Source organism: Anolis carolinensis, chromosome 2 (genome assembly GCF_035594765.1).
Source record: "Anolis carolinensis isolate JA03-04 chromosome 2, rAnoCar3.1.pri, whole genome shotgun sequence".
Classification (NCBI taxonomy): domain Eukaryota; kingdom Metazoa; phylum Chordata; class Lepidosauria; order Squamata; family Dactyloidae; genus Anolis; species Anolis carolinensis.
Window position 1 is genome coordinate 256,872,843 of NC_085842.1, and position 6,875 is coordinate 256,879,717.

At 43.1% G+C, this 6,875-nt stretch overlaps 1 protein-coding gene across 12 annotated transcripts in view; it reads right to left on the reverse strand.

Annotated features, from left to right (window-relative positions):
* Positions 1–6,612, reverse strand: part of sema4d (semaphorin 4D) — a 144,221-nt gene extending 137,609 nt beyond the window's left edge. For 4 of the 12 annotated variants that reach the window (XM_062972110.1, XM_062972108.1, XM_062972109.1 and 1 more), the window contains exon 1: positions 6,267–6,586. The gene's annotated coding sequence lies outside the window, so the exon portion shown is untranslated. Of the gene's footprint in view, positions 1–6,150; positions 6,171–6,266 lie in introns of those variants that run through there. The other 8 variants (XR_010003453.1, XR_010003450.1, XR_010003452.1 and 5 more) reach the window with 8 other exon arrangements.
* Positions 6,613–6,875: the final 263 nt, after the last annotated feature.

Sequence of the window (6,875 nt, forward strand, 5' to 3'; positions counted from 1 at the left end):
AGAGTCATGCTGAAAGATTTAGAAATGCACATTAAAATTAACAATTTCTTTATTTGCAATTTTCGCTGTGGTCCTGTGCCCCTAACCCCAACAAATGTATAATTTGTAGAATGTTGTACATTAAAATACAACCTTCTTTTATATATAACCCTAGGTTAAGTTTCAGTAACTAGAATATACATCCTTGTAAAAAAAAAAAAGAAGTCTACCTTCCACCAAAACTCAGTATTAAGTGTAGTTTTTGATCACACATTGAATCTTGAAATTGTGTTATTTTCCAATGTCAAGAGCAGTAAGAGAAAACTGCACATGTCAATCCTCAATAGCTTAAGTACTCAACAATTGGATTAAATGAATAGAAGAATCCATGCTGGTCTACTCTCCTGGTCACCTGCCGTGAAGGCTGGCAGGAGACGTGAGGAGCCAGGGATGTGAACTAATCATCAGAGAGAGGTGCATGGATATGCCTTGAGAAATGAAATTATCAGTATTCACTACAGAACAAGAGGACCAGGATGTTACATACAATTTAAACTATTTTTCTTTACATATTTTCTACAGGAAAGGAAACAAAATGGGACTTCATCGAATGTGTTTTGTGAAGTTGGGACACGAACAGGATCATGTAAGACAAGAATGTATTACACTGCTTATTTGCACAGCTCTGTAGTAGCCATCCCTGATGCAGGTCCAAAATTTTAGTTTACAGTTCTCATCATCCACAGCCAATGTAATAATTGGTCAGGGATAACAGAAGTGGAAGGCTAAAACATCTGGAGGAAACCACATAGGAAAACACTACTTTAGAACAAAGAGTCTTCAGTTGGTTGAATGAGATACTCAAATGCAGCCTTGTACATAAACATTAGTTTGGTGGCCATAAACAACACAGAGTTGCATGTAAGCAAGAGTCGCTTGTAAGCAACTATGTGAAATTCCACATAGGTGCATAAGTACACAAGCAGAACAAAAACCATGCAGTATCTCCCTCTTCTACACAATGTTTAGAAGAATCACAAGAGGCTTCTGCAGAGCTAGTTGTACATTTTCTGCTCACCTCAGGAAAGAAAGCAACTTTTGTAGGCTTATTTACAACACTGCTGGATCTGACCTCATATCTGAATTGATCTCATATATGGATTGATCTCATATATGGATTGATCTTATATATGGGATGCACTCGTGGAATCACATCCATTTATGAGGGGTTTTTTAAAAGCAAGGCAAAACCAGATGCATAAAGTCAGATCTTTTTTACCAATAACAGAAAAAGGACTGTGGTAGCTATACCCTGTTAGGCAGAATTGAAAAAAGCAAGATCACTCAAAATTCCCTCCTTTCCACAACCATGAAAGGTTTAGGAACCCATCCTTCTTTCCATCTGGTTTAGAATGAGAGCACTGCATCTTCATGTTGCAGGCCTTGGATCTGGAGAGGTTGAAAAGTGTTTTCAGTTTACAATTTATGTAAACCACTCCAGCCAAATAGTATTTTGGCGTTCAATTTTGCATCCTGCTTTTGTTCAATCTGCAATGCATTTCACAGCTTTGAGACACCACTGGCACATGTGATCAACCCCCAACTGCATAATATGACAAGATCTTATCCATACATCTAATCAGAATCACACACACATCTGTTGAATGGGCAATGGCACACATTTTTTTGCAAAGAGCAAGTGACTGTTGACCCACAACACTGGCTGCAGAAGGTCAGTTTTGCCAGCTTTATCTATGAACTATCTGTCCTAGTTTTTAGGAGGAGAATTCAGTAGAGGGCCTGGGTACTATGCACATCCCAAGCAGAGATCCACGCACCTCCCAAATCCAGTGTCCTAAGCAATTCCTAATTTGTCCCTAATTTTGGCTCTAATAGGGAAGTATCCTCCAAACGGCTCATAATAACCTGACTTTTAAAACCATGAAATCAAAGGGCCTCAAGAAGGAACCCTTGATGCAATGCAATATTATCTGACAACGCAAAGAGGTCACTAAACTAAGGCCAACATGCAAAATGCAGACCTCAAAGATCATTTATCCAGCCCTTGCCCTAAACACTGGACTTAGAGTTGCCCAACAGCAACAATCCTAATTAATTTAACTATCTCATCAGTCAAAAGTAGGCCCACACTTCCCCTTGAAATACTGATAAGTTTATGTTGGTTGCTACTATTCTTCAATTTAAATACAGTAGAGTCTCACTTATCCAACACTCACTTATCCAACGTTCTGGATTACCCAATGCATTTTTGTAGTCAATGTTTTCAATATATCGTGATATTTTGGTGTTAAATTCATAAATGCAGTAATTACTACATAGCATTACTGCGTATTGAACTACTTTTCCTGCCAAATTTGTTGTCTAACATGATGTTTTGGTGCTTCATTTGTAAAATCATAACCTAATTTGATGTTTAATAGGCTTTTCCTTAATGCCTCCTTATTATCCAACATATTCGCTTATCCAACATTCTGCCGGCCCGTTTATGTTGGATAAGTGAGACTCTACTGTATTGTATAGTTCTTTCAATTTCTTTTTGCACTACAAAGAAGATATGTGCAATATGCATAGGAATTCATTCATGTTTTTTTCAAATTATAGTCTGCCCCCCCCCCCCCCCCAAACAGTCTGAGGGACTGTGAACTGGCCCTCTGCTTTAAAAATTTGAGGACCCCTGATGTAACACTTGTCTCCTAGCAAGGTCAATGCAAAATCAGTGTGTCATGATGGTTCTCTAAAGTACAGATATCAATATTTGTGCCCTTTGACATTCTGGACTTCAGCTCTCAGAATCCCCAAGCACTGTGCCTAATGGCTGGGAGTTCTGGGAGCTGAATATCTTGGAGAGCCAAAGTCTCCACACATGGTACAACAATATTTATTATACAGCAACAAGCCATATGAAAAAAAAACCCTCTTGTGCAGCCTTTCTTTATTATTGTGGTAAAAACTACTCTGCAGTATTACTATGCTTTGAGCCACACCCATTGCCGAGGTACAAAACCTCAACATGAAAGCTGCAAAAGCATCTTTCTGATCATCCTCCCAAATAATGCCTTCTTTTTATAACCAGTTTGGAGGCAGAGAGGACTTGCCCAGGCACCTGATGTCATCGCACGCCTTGCCTTTGAAACCTTGGCACCATTGCAAAGAGTAGATTTGAAAATCCATTAAGATTAAAAAGATATTTTTTGAATACACAGCATTAAATTTGTAAATGTGAAGGAAGTACACATTTACTGAGCACAGTTTAAGACCAGAAGTAAGTCCAAGGAGCACTTTGCAGTTGTGTGTGTGTGTATGTATGTATTTAAAAAGCCAACTCACATATCTTTTATGTGTTTACATTGGCAATAGCCAAAAGCCCAACTGAGGACAAACATATGGCTACAACAGGTGCAGTTCAGTCCTACTCAACTTCCCTTTCTCCATTTGAAATGGCACATTCCAAAACAGTGTATCTGTGACCTGGAGGCATGCCTTCCCTGAACCCAGCTGAGCTTCATGAGGACATTTCTTACTATCAGGCCAAACATTGCCATCTCCCATTGAACAAGATGTATCACACTTCACTGCCAGAGGAAAACACTGCTATGAGGGAGAAACAGGCAACAATAGGATATCAATCTAGCTAAGTGCGAATCCCCATTGCAGAATTAATACAGCTTGACTCCACTTTAACTGGCATGGCTCAATGCTTTGAAATCCAGGGATCTGTTGTTTGGTGAGGCACCAGCACTCTTGCGCAGTTGTAAAACTACAACTGAGCACTGAGCCGTTGTAACTAGACTAGTGACAAACTGCATTAATTTTGCAGTGTAGATGCACCCTAACAGGACCATTGTGGATATACCTTCATATAATCCACAACTATGACGTTTTTGCTCGCTACTTTGCTAATGATACTGTACCAGAAAAGATTGGTCCCTTAAAAAACTGACCTACAGTAGATTCTCGCTTATCCAACCTTCGCTCATCCAACGTTCTGCATTATCCAATGCAGTCAGCCTCCCGCCTGGATCCACAGCTATTTTTCTAGACAGCAACACGCTCCCAAACAAGTGTCAGACTTGTTGTCAAACATGTTTTGGTGCTTAATTTTTAAAATCATAACATAATTTGACATTTAATAGGCTTTTCCTTAATCCCTCCTTATTATCCAACATTTTTGCTTATCCAACGTTCTGCCGGCTCGTTTTATGTTGGATAAGCAAGACTCCACTGTATTTATACTCCCTTGTGGTTAACATTTGCCTTCCCTTCTGAGATGTATGTATAGGTGTCTCCAAGTCACGTATTGGTTTATGGCAACCCCATACATATCACAGGGCTTTCTTTGGCAAAGAATTCTCAGAGGTGGTTTTGACATGGCCTTCCTCCAAAATACAACCTACAGCAGTCTCCCATCCAGATACTAACCAAGGCTGACCCTGCTTAGGTTTCAAGATCAGATTGGATCAGGTGCCTTTAGGGTATTTATGATGTCCCAAAGACCAAAAATTAATATACCGTAAATATCGAAACTAAAGGCAAAGTAGTATCTCCCCCAAAATGGATGACATTTTAATTTTTGTTCCCAATCTGGAATAACTGTTAATTGTATTGAATCTCTTTCAAGTTCAATAATGTTCTTTTTGACAGCTTGTCCCTCCCAAACTTTCCTTCATCTGATTTTTCCCCCTTCCCAAAAGAGCATCCCCACAATAATTAAAGGCAACCCTTCTGGCCCTTTTCTCCTTATGTCAAGTTTCACCAGAGCCAGCTTTTGAAAACACCCAAGGGATGGGTTACAAAGGCTGCATCTACACTGTAGAATGAATGCAGTTTGACACCACTTTAACTGCCATGGCTAATTGCCAAAGACTCATGGATGTTTCAGTTATACCAAGTCCTTAGCCTTCCCTGCCAAATAGTACTAGTGCCTCATCAAACTACATCTCCCATGTGTTGTCAAAGGCTTTCATGCCCAGAATCACTGGGTTACTGTGAGTTTTCCAGGCTGTAAACATGTTCCAGAAGCATTCTCTCCTGATGTTTTGCCCACATCTATGGCAGGCATCCTTGGAGGTTGTGAGGTCTGTTGAAAACTAGGCAAGTGAGGTTTATATATCTGTGGAAAGTCCAGGGTGGGAGAAAGAACTCTTGTCTGTTGGAGGCATGTGGTCACCTTGATTACTGTGTTGTCGAATCAGGACAGTAAATTCCAGACATGGAAATTCCAGACATGAAACAATCAGGGCCAGCTAACAACTCCCACTTAAGCGGCTGAGGTGGGAAAGGAAGGGGCCTGAGGCTGCTAGGAATGGTGAGAGTTGAAGTCCAAAACATCTGAAGGGTCCCAGGTTGGCCCATGCCTGGTGTAGATGCACCCAGTGCTAGACCTGATTCCTCCTGAAATCATGACAGTGCAACAGTGGAAGCCCACTTCTCCCACTGAAGCCTTTTTACACAAAGGGGCGGTGGGTGCCAGAATATTAATACAGTACATATATATAGTGGGGAGAGTAAAAAAGGAGGAGAGTGTGTGTGTGTGTGTGTGTGTGTATGTGTGTGTGTGTATATATATATATAGTGGGGAGGGTAGAAAAGGAGGAGAGAAAAGGGGCAGCCAAGGCAATTCTTCTAGCCAAAGCAGGTGGAAGCAAAGAAAGGGGAAAATAAGGCAGAATCCACAGCAGTAGAGCCACCCGTTAAAACCACACACAGGCAATGCGCCTGCTTCTTTCCTACCAACACAACCCATTGGCGCCCCCGTATTTACAAGGCAAGAGGAAGGGGAGCACCCCATTTCAAGGAGAGACCCTCATTTTAAGCTGAGACAGACCCCCGTTTGAAGGGGAGGGAAGAGACCAACATTGGAAGGGGAGGGAGAAGGAAGCCCATTTTAAGAGAGGAAGAGGAGACCCCCCCTATTTTACCCCCCCCCCCTCCAAGTCGCATCTCATTCCCCCTCCGCATTGATCTGTCTTGAAAACACACCGCCTTTTAAAGAAACCCTCCTTTTGGAAACGAGTCCCTGCAGCAAGCCCCGCGCCCAGTGTATTGTATTGTATATGGCAAACTCTCTTGGTTCCCACGATCCGAGGATCCGCAGCACAACCCCCCCCCCCCCCCCACAGCCTCCGTGGATCGGACCCCAATTCCCCAAACCTTTCTCTAAATGCCGGGAGAAGCAAATCAAGGGAAACAAGGCAACCTCCCTCCTCCCGACTCCTCTCTGCCGCAAAGTGGACCCACTCACTGCCTGCAAAGCCTTGGCTTCCTACCTGCTGCTGCTGCTCCTCCGCAACTTCTTTATTTTGCGGCTCCTTTTCCTCTCTCTGCCAGGAATCCGCGTGGTAAGGAAAGAAGGTGGGAGGAAAAGGAGTTGGCTGTGCCAGGCTGGAGCAAGTTTGGGTTGCCCCCGCAGTTATGGCGGCTGCCAGAAAGAGAGAGAGAGAGAGAGAGCAGGAGAAAGGAGGAGGAGGCGAAGCGATCCGCGTTTACACACACAGAGAGACACACACCACGCCAATCCACCAGCTCCAGCCAAAGGGAGGGGAGCCCCAGGCGGGCGCTTTCCGAAGGGGAAGGGTTTAGAAAGCGAGAGTTTAGTCCAAGGGAGGAGCAGAGAAGGGAGGCAGGGAGGTGGGTTGGTGGGATTAGCAAAGGCTGGTTGGTTGAGGTCGCGTGGTTTCTTTCCAGCGGGAAAGCGCCCCCTCTTAATCTATCCCCCTCCCCAGATTCCTCTTGGAATATTTTATTCCAAATCTCCCGGTTGGGGGAGGAAATACTCCACTGAAACCAAAACACAGCCCAGGGATCGCGCCAGATTGCACCACGTGGAGGCTGGGGTGGCTGCTCTTGCAAATCTCCCTGGAACATGAAGAAAGGAG